Source organism: Gracilinanus agilis, chromosome 6, assembly GCF_016433145.1.
Source record: "Gracilinanus agilis isolate LMUSP501 chromosome 6, AgileGrace, whole genome shotgun sequence".
NCBI classification, from domain to species: domain Eukaryota; kingdom Metazoa; phylum Chordata; class Mammalia; order Didelphimorphia; family Didelphidae; genus Gracilinanus; species Gracilinanus agilis.
Window position 1 is genome coordinate 204977836 of NC_058135.1, and position 18070 is coordinate 204995905.

At 35.5% G+C, this 18070-nt stretch overlaps 1 non-coding gene across 1 annotated transcript; it reads right to left on the reverse strand.

The window, feature by feature from the left end:
• Positions 1 to 1295: 1295 nt before the first annotated feature.
• On the reverse strand, positions 1296 to 1397 carry LOC123253229. The gene has a single exon (XR_006506595.1). It is a non-coding gene; the product is annotated as a U6 spliceosomal RNA (small nuclear RNA).
• Between the last annotated feature and the right edge of the window lie 16673 nt (positions 1398 to 18070).

Consider the following 18070-nt stretch of genomic DNA (forward strand, 5'->3'; position numbering starts at 1 on the left):
CTCATTGCCTATTTTGTTACCTTCAATTTCTTTTTCTTCTCTAATTGTTACTGCTAGTGTTTCTAGTACTATGTTGAATAATAGAGGTGATAATGGGCATCCTTGTTTCACTCCTGATCTTATTGGGAAGGGCTATAAAAGAATGCCTACCCTTTGATCCAGCCATACCATTGTTTGCTTTGTACCCCAAAGAGATAAACAGACTTGTACAAAATATTTATAGCCATGCTTTTTGTGGTAGCAAAAAACTTGAAAAAGAGGGTATGTCCTTCAATTGGGGAATGGCTGAACAAATTGTGGTATATGCTGGAGATGGAATACTATTGTGCTCAAAGGAATAATAAACTGGAGGAATTCCATGTGTACTGGAAAGACCTCCAGGAATTGATGCAGAGTGAAAGGAGCAGAGCCAGAAGAACATTATACACAGAGACTGATACACTGTGGTAAAATCGAATGTAATGGACTTCTGTACTAGCATTAATGCAGTGACCCAGGACAATTCTGAGGGATTTATGGAAAAAACGCTACCCACATTCAGAGGAAGAACTACAGGAGTGGAAACACCGAAGAAAAGCAGCTCCTTGAACACATGGGTTGAGGCAGATATGATTGAGGATTTTGATTTGAAACTACCACACCAATGCAACTATCAGCAATTTGGAAATAGGTCTTCATCAATGACACATGTTAAAACCAGTGGAAATGCGCATTCGTCAGGGATGGGGGTAGGGCGAGGGGTGAAGGGGAAAGTAGGAGCATGAATCATGTAACCATGTTAACTTTTCTAAAAATGAATATTAATAAATGTTTAAAAAATTGGTTTCATAGATGCCCTGCTTCTCTTTGTCTCCATCAATACCTCCTATTCTCTACTATATTTTTTATTTAATTTTTTCAATGAACAAAAGTCTATCTTCCTTCTCTTACTTTAGGTAGCCAGGTGGCATTGTGGATACAGACCTGGGTTTGAAGTTAGGAAGATCTGAATTTGAATTTGGCCTCAAATATTTAGTAGCTGTGTGGGGAAATATATTGCTTCAATTTCCTTATCTGTAAAATGGAGATAACTACCTAACTCAAAGATTATTGTGAGGATCAAATGTCATCATATTTTTAAAGCACTTAGTACAGTGCCTATCACATAATAGGGGGTATAAAATGCTTATTCTTTTCTTTACTTCCCATCTACTCTTCCATTGGGGGGGATCATTTTAACAAATATGCCTTCTCTAACAAAACTGATCCCTATACTATTTATCCAAAAAATACGTCTCAGTCTGCATGCTGAGTCCAAAAATATGGAAGATTTCATGAATTTGCATGCCATCATTGTACAAAGGTTGTTGATCTACTCTGTATCATTCCAATTTTTGTGTGTTAGATGCTGAAGTCAGAACCTTAGATTGCTTCTTCATATTTTCTTGTCCTTCATTTGTCTTCACAACTACCATGTACTTTTCATTTACCTTTTGATCATCTTCAAGTTCATTCTTTGGAGGCTTTTGTGTTCCATGACTCAGAGCCATACAGTGTATCTGATAGAGTATTGATCCTACCTTTGTTTCAGGGAGAAGATTAGTATGTTTAAAATAATTTAATAATTTCCAAAAGGCAATCTAGCCCTCTGTATTCCCGTTAAATTCAGGGTTCTACTTGTTGTCTATTTTGCAATGTCTTCTCAAGATATACTCACACACACACACACACACACACACACACACACACACACGTGCACTTGAATGGAGATACTAGTAAATGAGTGCTGACTGTCCAACTACACAAAGGTCTGTACAATGGAAATTATTCATCTATTTTTTTCATGTGCATAGTGGAACCAATCTGCAAAGTTCTAGGGCTTAATGTAATCACAAGCTTAAAATGTGAAGCCTCATCATCTCAGGGAATACCTCTTCCACTTGGTTTCTTCCCCAGGTTCTTCTACAACAATACACACCTTCAGCAAACTCTCTGTTTTATGTCTCAGTTGATATTAATGATCAATATCATCAAACAAATTTATTCCCATCATATTTTTCAAGGATGTCATATGGGTAGAATATAAATACTCTCCTATATTTAATGCAGCACTTTGCTTTACCAAATCAAATGCTGCTTTATACCAATAACCACTTAAGTTAAGAAGGATCTTTTATTTTCAACAACTCTCAGTCAATTGTGTGATGGTGAATTGTCTACTATGTTATATGCCTTTCTTTGTATTTACACATAGCATGGTGCCTGACACATAGCTTATCAACAGACTCACTGTATTGCTTAGAAGTCTACCTTTTCTATTCAAATAATCTCATGATGCATGCATAGATTATCTGCATAAAATTGTTTATGCAGATAGAAAAGTAGGCATATGGGACTCTGCATCTACAATTATAATCTAATTTACATTAGTATAAAATCTATATTAATACAGAGACCTATATAAGCTTTACATTTCCTGGTACTAATGAGAAATTGCTAACCATGGATCTAGGACTGTTGGGTTTGCATTCTGCTCCTGGCATTGATAGCATGACCATGGACAAATAACCTAGCCTATATAAGCCTCAATTTATTTACTTATAAAGTTGGACTACTACTACCCAATAATACTATTTATCACCTTCTTCACAGGACTGCTCTAAGGAAAGCACTTTATGAAGTTTAAGGTGCTATATAAATGCAACAGCAGCAGCATTACCAACAACTCTTTTGGGGAAGGAAAGGCTCTTTGTACCTTTCCTAGCACTTAAGTGAACTGAGTGAAATCAATAAAAAGGCAAGATTTTCCAGAAAATCAACATTTCCCTTTATTTTCCCAATCCAAAAGAAAAAAATCCCTTGCCAAAGAACGAAGGTGGGCTTGAGATGTAGTTCTTTCCCTTCTCCTTGGCTTTCATTGATCTCATGCTTCATTACTTCCTGAGGAAGGAGGCCAGTGATACCTTCTGGGCTCTTGAGTATTTGTGCAAGACCGAAGAACAGTTGTGGAAAGGACATATAGCTTTGAGGGTGTTTACTAATAATGTCTCCCATTTGCAAAACACTGTTGCAGCAGCAACAGTGGGTTAGAGATCATCTAACAAACCAAAGTCTGAGTATCCTTTTCACGGGATGCATCTAGGCATCTCTTCAAAGGCTGAAATATGTGATCCAAATAGAACAAACACTGAATTTCAAATCAGGAGATCTTGGTTCAAGGTCTGGAACTATCGCTTAGTAGTTTTATGACCCATGTGATGACTTTGTTCCTCTCAGCTTCAGTTTCTTTATCTACATTAGAGAGGAGGACTTATGGAAAGGATAGGAGAGGCAAAGAATAAGAATCCTCTCCAGAATAAGGATTCCTATATTCCAAAGGAGATCTGAGAATGAAAGGGCTAGAGAATATTGGGAATTCTATATTCTAAGATCTCTTCCATTTTAAGTGGCTCAGGGGATAGCCTGCCTGGTCTGCAATCATTTTCCTGAATTCAAATCCAACCTCAGACATTTAGTAGCTATGTGATCTTGGACAAGTCACATAATCCTGTTGGCCTCAGTTTCTTCATCTGTAAAATGAGCTAGAGAAGGAAGTGTCAAACCACTCCAATATCTTTGCCAGGAAAATCACAAAGGGGTTCATGAAGAATCAAACATGTGAAAAATGATTAAACAACAATTTAAAAAAGGAAGATTTAGGTTTTATATAAATCCAAAACAACAGTCTGGGAACATTCCCTAAAACATCCTCTTCATCCCAAATGAAGATTCTTCTTCAGAGATCCTTCCTCCTGGAGGAATCAATATGAAAGTATAATGTGTTAATGAGTTGCCTTAGGAGATGATGACTTTCCCCATCATTGGAAATATCTAAATGGAGACTGGATGACAATTTGTGGGGGTGTTTTGTAGATCTGACTCTTTTTCCATGATCTTTGATTTGACATTTTGGGTCCCTTCTGATTATGAGATTCTGTGATTCTAAGATTTCATTCATTAATATAGATTCTAATTTATTATACCCAGCAGCTGCCCTGGAGTTAGTTTTAGTACTTTCTTAATGTCCTGACTGACATTCTATTAGTGCAATGGCAGGGCATTGCAGTTGAGCTGCGAGAGCTAGAAGGCAGCAAATATTGCTAATAGCCCTAATGATGATATCAGTCTTTGTCCAAGCCTGACACTGTCTGCAAGAAGCATATACAAGAAAGGGAAGCTAAGCCTCTGGGATGATGCTGTTTAAACTAGTCCTTATGCTGTGGGTAAAGAGCTGAGTGTGTTGACAGGAGGAAGAACAAGAAAACCATTGGAAACTTCTTCATGGCAGAGAAATGGAGCTTTCAAGAATCTAATTACCCGAGTGTTTCCTTTCTATGTCTGTCTGTGTTATCCTGAATTAAGTATTTCCCTAAGGTACTGTAATGTAGCATTCTGAGTCATCCAGCAAGCTACTTGAATTCTTAACTCTTATGTCTTTAAACAACACATTCTAAGTCCTTCTCTATTCTCATAGCTAAACTTGGAAGCCAAAAGTTGTAGGGCCATTACATACTTATCCCTATATAATAGACAGAATTTTTACTCTAAGAAACATTGCTTTGATAGGATTTCATTATCTAATTTATAATTATCTGTTGAAAGACCAATGGAAAGTGATCTGAAGAGGTTTTTAACAATGGTATAATTCAGGTGTTAAATTTCACTCTAAATCCTGGGGGTTGGGGGAGATCTTCTTGGTGTTTTGATTTCTATTGACTATCTTAGTGACCTTTCTAGAGCATCTTGGCTTTCCTGGATCATATCCTGGGTGACTTGAGAGTTTTGCATTCTGCAAAACATTATGGTGCCTTTAATATCCCTGGTCCTCCCATTCATGCAAATGTAATTGAACCCCACCTCTACAATTCATGCAGTACTTGGGGCATTAATTCTGAGAAATGGCATTACTAATGTAGTTGTTCCAGACACAGATCACATACAGTCCCATTAAAATTATGGCCTGTAACTGACTTTGAGATGAATTACATATTGCCCATGTTGGCTCCAATTTTGAGAATGAGAATGAATTGTAAATACTACAGTGGTGTGGAGGAGCAAAAATCCTAATTTTAATATGTTTTGAGAATATAGAACTTGATAGAAAAAATACATAATGAAGGCTTGTACTTACACAGTACTTTAATTTCACAATGCACTTTATACACATTATCCCAATTGAACCTCACAATAACCATGTGTGGTAAATACTACCGATTTTATTTACTGCTTATTCTCCTTTTGTGGATGAGAAAACTGAGTCTCACAGAGTTTGTCTTGGCCACAGTTATATGCTTGTAGAGAAAAATATCCAAAACCAGTTTCTGAGTCCATACCCCAGCCCTTTTCCATTGTACCATGTGGTAAAGGACCCTGGGTCACTCCTGTTTGGAAATCTGCCTTTGTCACAACAAACAATGAGTAATAGCAATAATGGGCAAATATTGCAAAGATGAAAATGTACACTTGATGTAAGGAAAGATGGCCTAATAATCATAAAGTTGAATTGACAGCGTTGGGTCCTATTGGTATTCCTTTTGTGTGTAAGCAAAAACTAGATGGCCATTTGTTGAGTATGTTCAAAAAAGGTATCTTTTTCAGGATTTAATTAGACTTGTTTATCTCTGGGGTCCCATCTAACCATGAAAGAATGTGAATTCTCTCCTTGGGGCACTGCAAAGTGGTACCAAGGAGTCTTCTAGTTGCAGAGGAAAGAGGAGACTCTTATTGTCCATATTTCTGAGAATGGTGGAGTGGGAATAATACTGGATTTGGAATAGGCCTGGGTTTAAATTCTGCTTCAGTCACAACTTCTGAGCTTTGGTTTCCATTGTTAAATATGAGTATGACAATACCTATTCTGCCCACCTCCTGATTTTTTTTCATAATTATTACAATTAGTTCTGTCACAACGTAATTATTATTTTCATCATCTTGACCTTATTTGCTAGGAAAATGACTAACGTAGGTCTGTCATGGATGATTCCCTAGCTGAGAGCTTTATTATTATTCATTCAGACAAAAATATTTACTGTCTTTCTTTTAAAAGATTACTTTACCAAGCAATTTCCAATTTTAGTACTGCTGCAGATATTATAAGAACCATTTTTGTTCTTAGGGGGCTTATAATCCATTAGAAGCAATAAGACATGAGAAGGCTGTTGGCCTTAAATCCCATAAGAACAGAGCAAATAACATGTCCTAGAATTTCAGTGGAGGCTGTGATTGGTTCCATTTTGGAGTTGGGTAGAGAGGATAAGGAAAAGCTTTGTGGAGAAGGAAGCATTAGGGACTGAAAAGCTAAGCTTTTGGGGATGGGTTGTAAGATTACCACTAGAAAAAAAACTGGCAGGCAGAGTGAATATTCTAAAAAGTGAACAGTATAAACAGAGGAAAAATGATAGAAAGAAATGATCAGAATATATGGTGGGAAGTTGAGTTTTGACTCTAGAGTAAGTTTCATACAGAGAGATTGACATTGGTAATTGGTATCATATTTCTAGCTTTCCCAATCTGGGGGAGGTAGGGCTGGGGGGAGGAAGAGAATTGGAAACTCATTAACAAAAAAGTGTTAAAAATAAATATTTGGAAAAATTAGAAAGACAGATATTACATGAAAATGATTCTTCTTTAACTGATATCTCCCCCATTTCCAGGTCCCCAAATACCAGGTGGGATATTCAGGCTGGAAATACTCAATGAGAGCAGATTTGAATAAACCCCTGAGGCTTATTCTTAGCATGTTTGGGAGAGTGGGTGTCCTGCATTCCAGGCTGCTTATGCCTCTCTTCATAGAGACTTGCTCTAAAAATTATTTTGCCTAATTTTTTTTAAGTTCTGGACTCAACACATTCATGATATGGCTTGTAATACAAAGACAACTTGGCTGAGTTTTTAGGAGTAAAAAGTAATTAGTTAGAAGAAATACACTTGTAGGACAGTCAGGCTTAATCATCTGCCTGGGGCAGATTGACTGCTTTTAGGTGTCAGACTAGATGATTTGGATCAATTAGTCATTGTAATTGGAAAACATTCATGTGGGCTGCATGCATATAGATTTCAAATTATGTAGCCCACTGTTAAAAAAATAGCTTCTCCTGCTCTGGGCTAAATCTAGAACAATAATAGCTAGGATTTATTTGACCTTTTAAGTTTTCCAAGGTGTTCTACTTGTATTATATCACTTGATTTTCATAATAACCCTTTGAGGTATACCTTAGCTGGTATTATCTGAATTTTACAGATGAGGACACTGAAACTGAAGAGTATAAGTGACTTATATGAAAGAGTATCAATGTCCAGGAATAAACATTTAGTTTAAATAGTAGTATTTTAATTTAAGTATTCCCAATTCCTAATTCAATATACTTTCAACTGTTCTGCCTAGTTGCCAAGTCCTCCTAACTGGATCTTCATCCTACCATCTTGGCATGATTTTACTAAGGCTATTCTCTGGATACATTTCATTTTCTCATTCTTGAACAATTTGTGCCATGGGTCCTCATGGTAATAAATCTGTGACTTTTTCTCAGAATAAATTTTTAAAATTAATAACTGAAAGAAAGGTTAAATTCCAATTAGAAGTTAGTTAAAATAATCAGAACCCCTGAAATTTGTCCATGGACCTAGGTTAAGAACCTTTATCTTTTAAATTATCTTGTCCAATGATGTCATTGGCTTCTATGGACTCAATTAACTTCCTTATGTATATGAAAACATTTATGAATAAGTGCCTCTACCTCCTCTTCTTTTACTTTCTTTTTAATTCCCTATGATACATGTTCTAACTTTATCATTTTTCCAAAACTACTCTCTCCAACGTTACCAAAGATCTCCTAGTTGCCAAATCCAATGGGGTTTTTTCAGTCTTCATTCATCTTGATATCTCTGCATTCTTTGACATTATCAATTTCCCTTCTCTTGATATTATCCTGTCTCTAGGTTTTCAGAGCACTGAATATTCCACTGGGGTCTGTCCTGATCATTCTTCTCTTCTTCCTCTATATTACCTCACTTTAGTTAGTATCTTTTTGCTCACGATTTTCAAATATATACTACATATGTATACACACATATATACGTACATATGTATATATATATATATATATATATATATATATATATATACACACACACATAAACCCAACCTCTTTGTTGACAGCCATTCTTGTATCTCCAACTGCCTCTCAAACATCTCAGACTATATGTCCTTAGTTAGAACTGAACTAATTATGATTCCAAAAATGAAGATATTACCTTCCCCCTAAATCCTTCCCACTTCCATTCTTCCTTTTACTCTTAAGAGCATCATGCTCCTCATAGTGCTCCTAATTCACAACTTAAGTCTCATCCTCAACTTCTCACTATCTCTTACCTCTGTTATCCAATCTGTTTCCAAAGCCTATTGATTTCACCTTTGCAGTATCTCTCTAATATGCCCCATCACCTTTGCAGTATCTCTCTAATATGCCCCTTTTCTCCTCTGATAATGCCACCACCCTATTGCAGGTCCCTATCACTTCAAGCTTGGAGTATTGCAGTGGGTTGTTGTAGGTCTACCTGCCTCAGGCTTTTCCCCATTAAAGTCCATCTTTCAGTTAGCTATTAAAATGATTTTCCTAAAATTCTGCTTCAAATATGTCATTCTTTTTACTCAATAAACTCCAGTGACTACAAATCATTTCAAGATCAGATTCAAAATCATCTGTTTGGTGTTTTAAGTCCTTCATAAACTAGTGCTCCCTCCCTCCCTTTCATGACCCCTGATCTTAAGTGATCTTTCATGATCATCATTTCTGATCACATACTTGACCCCCTGCCACTGCCCTCCTTGCTGTTCCATAAAAAAAGAGAAGGCATTCCATCTCTCTGCTCCAGGCACTTTCTTTGGATGTTCCCTCTGTCTTCACTATACTCCCTCTTCATTTCCACATCCTGGTTTCCTTCAGATCTCACCTTCTACAGGAAATTTTCCCCACTGAATTCTAATGCCTTTCCTTTGTTGATTATTACCTATTTATCCTATATAGAACTTGCCTATACCTATGTTTGCTTGTTATAACCCCAAAGTAGATTGTGAGCTCTTTGAGGGCAGGGACTGTCTTCTGCCTTTCTTTATATTCCTAGCACTTGGTATACTGTCTGGCACATAGTAGGCACATAGTAGGCTTATTGATTGACATTTCTCTAGCCACATAGCTAGTGTAACCTCAGGAAAGACTGGAACTCAGGTCTTCTTGACAATTAATACAGCATTCTCTCCCATAGCCACTTAGTTCAGACCTATAACCTGAGTTAAAATTAGGTAGAACTTTATCTTTCTGAAGAAGTCTCATCATAAAAATAAATTTAATAGAAATATTAGCATAATATATCATAAACAATAGAAATAAAGTTAATAGGAAAATGTGAGCATGTTTCTGGGGTCACCCTATGTGACTGGATTTCCCCTAAGGGAAGTTTGTTATAGTTTATAAGGAGAAAAACAAATATCATCCAGAGTTTTCATATAGGTCCCAAAAAAGAGAGGGTGGGTGGGAACAGAGTGAGAATGGAAGATAATAGTCAACATGGATAGCACACTGATGAAGCTTAATGTGCATAATCTGAACAGAAAAGCTTCTAGCAAGCCAGAGAAAACTTTTATAGAGGAATGCTGATAAACCAGGGAAAATTATTCCAACAATGGAAAATTGTGTGATTTCTCTTCATGGTGAGAATGGCCAGGTAGATCAGATTCTGGAATTAAAAATAATACATGTGGAATACTAGGAACATATCTGGGTTTACAAAGGATCTTTGATTTTTACAAAGGACTCTGGATTTGAGTTGTGAATAAGCCACAAGCTTCAAATTTCCTCATATGTAAAATAAAGGGAATAGACAGATAATATTTCTTTTTACTTTCTGATAATAAGGACAATTAATGTAAAGCTCTAAAGAGATGCTTATTTTATAGATGTTATTGCTCTCTTATCTCTACATAAGACATATTATATTAACATAATAATAGTTATATACCCATCCTTGTATGTTTTATACTTAATTCAATATAACCATGTTGTTTCCTGTAATATAATATAATATAAGCTCCTTGATTTCAAGGACTGTATTTTCTTTGTCTTATTAGGTTCATCATAAATTATTGCTATCGATATATTGAAAGGCAAATAGTTAACAAAGAGAAACTGAGGTCAACATTAAAAATTTCACTGGATTTTCAATTTCTAATTAATTGTTTATCATGAATTTCATTCTGTCCTATATACTGTTTTCCTGTCCCACCCACTGCAACATTTATAGGTGTTTAAAATGAGCAGACAGAGGGCACAGGGAGCACAGGGGACCAGCCAGTGAAACAGGTTTGAAACCATGTCAGCCTAGAGCATGATACATGAAAAGCGTTCCAAGATGCTGAAAACCTGAAAGGTTAAAATCTATGTTTTCTCAGGTTGGGTTTACCCACAGTAGCTGTTCTTGGTCAAATTAAGCTGTTCTCTGACCTTTCTGGGAGTGAGTATTTTTTATAGCTGTCAGTACTTAGAGCATGAGCCCAGAAATATCATTAAGGGAGACATCCTGGCTGGGTAACCTGGGGGAATCTATGCTAATGAATCATGACCTGGCCACTAAAGAGAAGCAAAGCAAAATATATGTCGATCTAGTGATCTAATAGGGGTGTTCCTTCCTAAAATCTCCTCTGAACCTCATGAGTGCTGAAGTGATAGAAGAACCAACTTTTAGAATTTTTATCAGATTTACACATGTAAATTATTTTTAAAAGACACAAGATAAGATTATAACTCTATAGCATAGAACATGAAATAGAAATCTATCAAAATAATTTTAATGGCCACTTAGATTTCTATTTAGTGGACAAATTCTGGCAAAAAAATGGGATCATAAATTAAAAGATGAAAAGAAACTTGAGATGAAATAGTTTAGAATTTGCGAGGCAAAGAGGTCAAGTGACTTACCCAAGAAAACATGGTTAGTACACAAAATAATAATAATAATGATCATCATTATAGCACATATTTATTTAACATTTTACATGTATTTCATTTGATTCTCACAAAGACCCTTTGAGGTAGATGCTATTTTTTAGGCCTTATTTTTTTCAGAAGATACAAGGGCTAGTAAGTAGTAAATCTGGTATTTGAGTGGAAGTCCTCTTACATGAAATTTATATCTTTCTATGATTTGTTCTAAGGAATAATCCATGAAAAATGCTTAAAATTTTAAATACAACTTGAGCTAATAATAATGATAATTAATATGTATATAGAACTTGCAATTTGTCAAGAAATGTGCTAAACATTTTAGAAATATCATCTCATTTCATCTTCACAACTCTAGAAGGTAGGTGCTATCAATTATCTCCATTATACAGTTGAGGAAATTGAAGCAGATGGAGGTTAGGAGACTTGCCCAGAGGCACACAGTCCTCATGAATCACTTTACTCTGTTAACTTCTCCAGCTGAAGACCCACCTCTGAATCAGTTAAGCCCTACACAGATGCATGCTAATAGAATACTGTTAAGGAACACCATTTCCTAAAGACACAAAAGCCAAGATATAGCTTCTCTCAAACAAAACTTTGACCTAGAAGGAAACACAACTTTGCCTAGCAGAGGAAAACTGAGCAGATACATAAGGGGAAAAATTTCACAGCAGAACAAATCTAAGTGTGCATTCCCCTAAAATTGTGTTTAAAAGGCAGGGGCTCTGCAGTAACTCTGCTAGAGAGCAGGGCTAGAAAAATGTTGAATTCTTGATAATCATCAAATGAGCATTTTCAAAAAAAATTCATGCCTCTGTATTAATTTCTGGTAATATCCCTTGTCTCCTTCTCCATGGAAAGTTTCATTTTATAAGAAACAACCACCAAAAAAATAAATTAGTAAACTAGAAATAGTAAATCAACACAATGTTGAACCTGATAACATATATAGCATCCCATTTCCATCATCTTCTACCTTTTCAGCAACAAAAAAATAACATGTACCTACCTCATCTCTGTCTCAGGGCTAATGTTGACCATTATAATTACACAATTTTCAGTTTTACTTCATTATCCATTCTGTTGCTTTTGCTGTAGTCACTGTACATTTTCACGAAGTGATTTTTGTCTAGAGTATTTTAGTTTCCACTAAACAGCAACTTCCAGAAAGAATGGTGGCTTCCTCTAGCTTTGTTAGAGTCATGAAGAATGTCCCTGTTTGGGACATGAAAGCGCTTTCTAACTTTTCTGCAATGACTTCTAAGAGATGAGACAATGAGCTGTCTGTCATTTGTGACTCATTGTTACTTAATGAATTCAAACGTTTTGATTACATGTTTTTTCAAGAGCTCAAAGCTTATATATATATATATATATATATATATATTATATATATTTTTTCTTTGATAACCATGGCAATATATATATATATATATATATATATATATATTGCCATGGTTATCAAAGAAAAAAATCATGAGATATATATTCAAATGACTTTTTGATCAATGAAATCATCATTGAAAAAAGCATTGGCTCTAGATCTTGTTTTGCCCCTAACTAATATGGTGACCTTGGAAAACTCCATTCACATCCCATAGTTTAGCTTGTCAGTATGGAATTAAACAGCAATATCTGTATCAGAAGTACACACAAATAAAATCCATGAAAAGTACTTTAGTCTCTAGTAAAATCTATGTAAGAATTCACTCTGTCTTTATAATGGAAACATTATTATCTTATGCAAATTTGCAAAATCTTTAGTTGAGTCTTCTATCATCAGCCTTTGTGGGATTTGCAAGAAGTGAAACTGGCTCTGCTATGTGATTAAAACAATATACTACCTTTTCATTTTTTCCACTGTGAGTTTATGAGTGCTCCATCAGCCCTGAAGCAAAAATTCTTGGGCTAGATAACTTTCTTATAGCCAAGGTCTTTAATGTTTTCCTGAGACCTGGAGCTCCTCTTACATAAAGGACCAATTTAAAGGGGACTGCAAAAAGGTGAGGGTCCCCTAAAGAGAGATCATAGCTACATATAGAGAAAGTCTTTGGGGTAATTGGAATAGACAGCTGTGAGAGTGCCTCTAGAGCTAAAGACTTGGAGACAATCTGAATCTGCATGCCTGTTCTACCATACATAGTAGAGTTCTGGCTATGAAGATTTTTAACATTTTTAGACCTCAATTTTCATGCTTATAAAATAGATAATGACATTTTCCCTGCTTCTTCCCTCTTTCTATTGAGTAGGACTTTATTACCAATTATAAAATGCCATGTAAATATGAAGTATTTGTAGGTAAACTTCTCATAAGACCTTTTATCATAAGACCTTATTCTATTGAATATTGTTTCTTTTTGTCTTCAAAAGATCCAGATAGAAATTGAAATGATGTGGACAATATTATTTCAGTAAGATGGACTACATCATAATTCACCATAAATTGAATAACCTTCTCTTTGTGTAATAATAATAGCCAACATTTATCTAACATTTACTATGTACTGAATGCTCCAAAATTATTTCATTTGATCCTAACGACCCTAAGAGGTAGGTGGTATTATTATCCTCATTTTATAGATAAGGAAATGGAGGCAAATAGAGATTTAGTGACTTGCCATGGGTCACATAGCTAATATTTGAAGTCAGATTTGAATTCAGGTCTTCCTGATCCAAGATTGAGCACTTTATCTACTGAGCCATCTAGTTACTCCTTTAAAAATTAGAAGATTATAAGGTGGCCAGTCCAAATCAGACATCTCTGACTCCATCCTAGAGTCTTAAAATCATCATAAGTCCTACATACCAAGATCCTCAGATAAGTTAGTTGCCCTCACAGAAATGGCAGGCAAAGGAGGTCTAGAGAGACTCCACTATTGAATATTTAAATCAAAGATGGTGGGAAGAATTAGGTAATAGGGTTGACAGGAGTCTGTGTTAAAAAAAAAAAAAAGAATGATCCTCTCATGAAAAGGAGAATAAACTTGAGAGATTAAATTGACAAGCATTTATTAAGCATCTACTGTGTTTTAAGCCCTGAGAACACACACATGCACACAGCCATAAACACAGGGAAGTTAAATAGATACTTCCCTAAAGAAATTTGTATTATATATAACTGAAACAAAATTTACCTCAATACATGGAATGAAGAAAATGGCTGTGAATTAAAATCCAAAGGGGAGTTCACATAATCTAAAAAGATAAAAATAACACCATATGGGGGAAGGGAATGAAGCAAAAAAATCAGTCTTTCATAGTTTCCTTGCCTAAAAAGCTGTTCTTTTATATATGTGACACACTAATCCCACACATCCCAGCCCTACCTACTTTGATCTACACTATTAGTTGTGTTTCTATGTGTTTCAGACACCCACTGAGCTAGGGAATACTTACAACCAATCCTACCTGAAATCAGTGGCCAACACTCTCACAAACTTCCAAAGAGGGAATTCAGACTCCTGCACCTAGAAGATGCTTGATATAGCAATGCTCAAAAAGATAAAGTCATCAAATGGAGGGCACAACAATCTCAACTTATTGTTCTACTAGACAAAAAGGTAGGATTTCTGAAATAACTTCCTAGAGTACTTTTTTGGAAAGTAAGGAAGCTGCCAGAGTAGTCTGTTGGGGAAATTAGCTGTAATAGGACAGAGCTGGAAAAAGGAGAATCTGCCTGCAGGTTTTTAATACAATATGTAACAAGCAAAAATGGTTGAGGAGAGTCAGAGTACTAGTGGTTGAGACTGACATTATGGAGTGGCACTTGGTCTATGAATATTTATGATCTTAAGTTTCCAGGCTGGGGCTTAGGGGAGAATGTAAGTGAAAACAAAACTGTTTATCTCAATTGACTTTTTATCCTGTTGATTCCCTGTTAACCCACCTACCACTTGTCCAAGCCAGGCAAAAAATCAGAGCAACACTGGAGCTCTCCATGGTCCCAGTAAGAAGGAGAGAGAATATTGTCATCTTCCAGATGTGATTGTTCAGCTAGAGACATGCTTCTATGGTTTTCAGGAATTGCTGGACTGGACTGATTCAGACTGGGTCTATTACAGATAGTTATTCTGAATAAAATTTCCTTCCTCTGGAAGAATTTATCTCTTTACATAGTTTTCCAAATGTCTGACAATAGAAAAAGTTTGAAAGAGACATCAAGGTTGGAAGCTAGTTCAGTGCTAGCAATAAAAATGTTTTGCTCTTAGATGCCTCATACTTATTTCAATAATATGAAAGATTAGAAATTTCATTTCTTCATATGGGTAAGTTGGTACACTAGACAGATTGCAATCTCTAAATCTGATTAGATCCCAGATTTGAATATAGAAGACAGCAGAGAGGTTATCTGTTCTATAATTCTATAGAGGAAGAAATTGAGATTTATCTGGTATATTGACAGAGTGATGTGACTTCAAGTTCTAGTTCTGATATTTATTATTTCTGTAACACTAAGTAAGTCATTTAACCAAGGGAAAATTCAATTCTATTACTATCACTAACATTAATTATTATAACTCTAATAATAGTCTTTTTGAATAATTATATTATTATTCCCATTGTATAGATGAGGAAACTGAGGTACACAGGGTAAATGATTTCTTCATTGGTATATAAACTAGCTAGTATGAAACTGAAGTAGGATTTGAATTCTGGTCTTCCTGACTCTAAGTCTAAAACTCTTCACTATACTTTGTGCTGAGCATTAAAGATATGAAGATAGAAATTAAACTGTTTTTCCCTAAAGGAATTTATATTCTCTAGATATATAAAATATAGATTATATTAACCTTCTTCTGAGGGAGGGTTGTAGCAATGAAAACATGTAGCAAACCTTAAAATGCTATAAATATGTGTAATAACCACTACCATGATATAGAATGTTACTGTTCAGTCATTTTAGTTGTGTCCAACTCTTTATGACCCTGTTTGTGGGTTTTATCAGCAAAGATACTGGAATGATTTTCCATCTCCTTCTCCAGATCATTTGGAACATGAGGAAACTGAAACATACAGGGTTAAGTGAGTTGGCCAGGGTCACACATCTAATAAGTATCTGAGACTAAATTTGAACTCAGGTCTCCCTGCCTCCAGTCCTCGTACTGTATCCACTGTGTCACCTAGCTGCATAAGCATTATCATTGAAAGAATAAAGAATAATAATAATTGTATTTCTTACTGGTAATAGGGATAAGGCTATACCAGTGATTTAGTTGACATAGGGAACTTGTTATGGGAGAAACTCCCTCTCCCATTGCAAGTTGGCATTTTGTAGTCTTAAGAAATTGCCTAAAATACTAGTTTAAAAGACTTGCTTGATATCACACAGCACCCATATATGTAAGATGCAGCATTTGAATTCAAGGCTCCCTGACTCCAAGGGCAGTTCTCTATCCGCTATGACATCCTAAGACCTTAAATAGAGGTATTTAGTGTGGCTTTAAGTCTCCAAAATAGCTGAGGCAAAGGAATTCATTAACAGATGTTTCAGGCTTCTGAATTCTATTAACTTTGTTTTTGCACACATGAATTGCAAAAGGAAGTGAAAACTTGATGAAAATTTTGAAAGAAAAAAATAAAGGAAGGAAGGAAAGAAGGAAGGAAAAGAGCAAAGAAAGAAGGAAGCAAAGAAGTGAAGAGAAGAAGGGAGGAAAGAAGAAAGAAAAGATGGAAGCAAGCAATGAAGGGATTAAGGGAGGGAGGAAAGAAAGAAGAAAGAAATGGAGGGAGGAAGGCAATAAGTATTTAGTAATAGCTTACTATAAGCCAAGGACTGTATTAAGTCCTGAGGATACAAATACAAGAGAAAATAATAGTTCCTGTCCTTAAGAAGTTTACATACTAATGAAATAAAACAACATATGAAAGTATGAAAGTGGAAACGTAAAGGATACTTGTCACAGAAGAATAATTTTGAAGTCCAGGAGCCAGCAACAGTGCTGGGAGAAGAATAAAAGACAGTCTTAGATTCCTCTTTAAAATGAAGGCTCTGGGAATAAATAACCAGAGAGTAGGGAGTGGGTCTTACAGAGAAATATTCTAGATTAAGAAGATTACAGTGGTGCTTGGATGTTATTCAGAGCAAGAGTTCTCAGAATTTTCAGGTGTCTAGAGTCATATGCAAGAAAAGTATACCATATCATATCTCTTTTTGACTTGACTATGATAATTATACTTTGACCCAAATCACCTGAGTTCATTATTATGTTCTAAATAGTCAAAGTTATAATGTTAAATGCTAAGGTAATACTATCATTTTTCAAGTTACTAAAGTCATAATTTTCTGAATTTATCTGTTCTTTTTTTAAACTTGTAGCAGATGATCTCTGCTCAGCTTTGTCCCTTCTTCCTAGATGTGAATCATTTCTTAGCCAATCTTTATTCCACAGTAGGCTCTTCTCCCTGGTCTTTCTCAAACAACTTTTTCTTTCTGATAGGAACATTTTCTTCTCTCCTCTCCTCTTCTCTTTTCTCTCTTGTCCTCTCCTGTCCTCTCCTATCCTCTTCTGTCTTCTTCTCTCCTCATCTCTCCTCTCCTCTCCTTTTTTCTTCTCCTCTTTTCTCCTCTCCTCTCTTCTTCTCTTCCCTTTTCTCTTCTCTCCTCTTCACTTCTCCTCATCACTTTTCTATTAAGAATGAAAGCTTGTGATGTCATTGTATCAGTCTTAGCTATTTACAATTACCAAACACATCAAATACTCTGAATTACTTTATATAACTTTTACATGATTTCTTTAAAAATAAAATAGCCTATTTTATCCACTTCCATATTAATTAGATGGTATGCAATTTTATCATTGGATATAACAATTATGAGTTAAATATTAAATTATTTATGTATAAGATCATAGGGTTTAGAGCTAAAAGAGTAGGCAACAATCTCTCTCTTTTTAAAAAATGACAAAAAAAATTGAGAGTCAGGCTTAGAGAGACGGGAGGTCCTAGGTTCAAATCCAGCCTCAGACACTTCCCAGATGTGTGACCCTGGGCAAGTCACTTGACCTTACCACTCTTCCACCAAGGAGCCAATACGCAGAAGTTAAGGGTTTAAA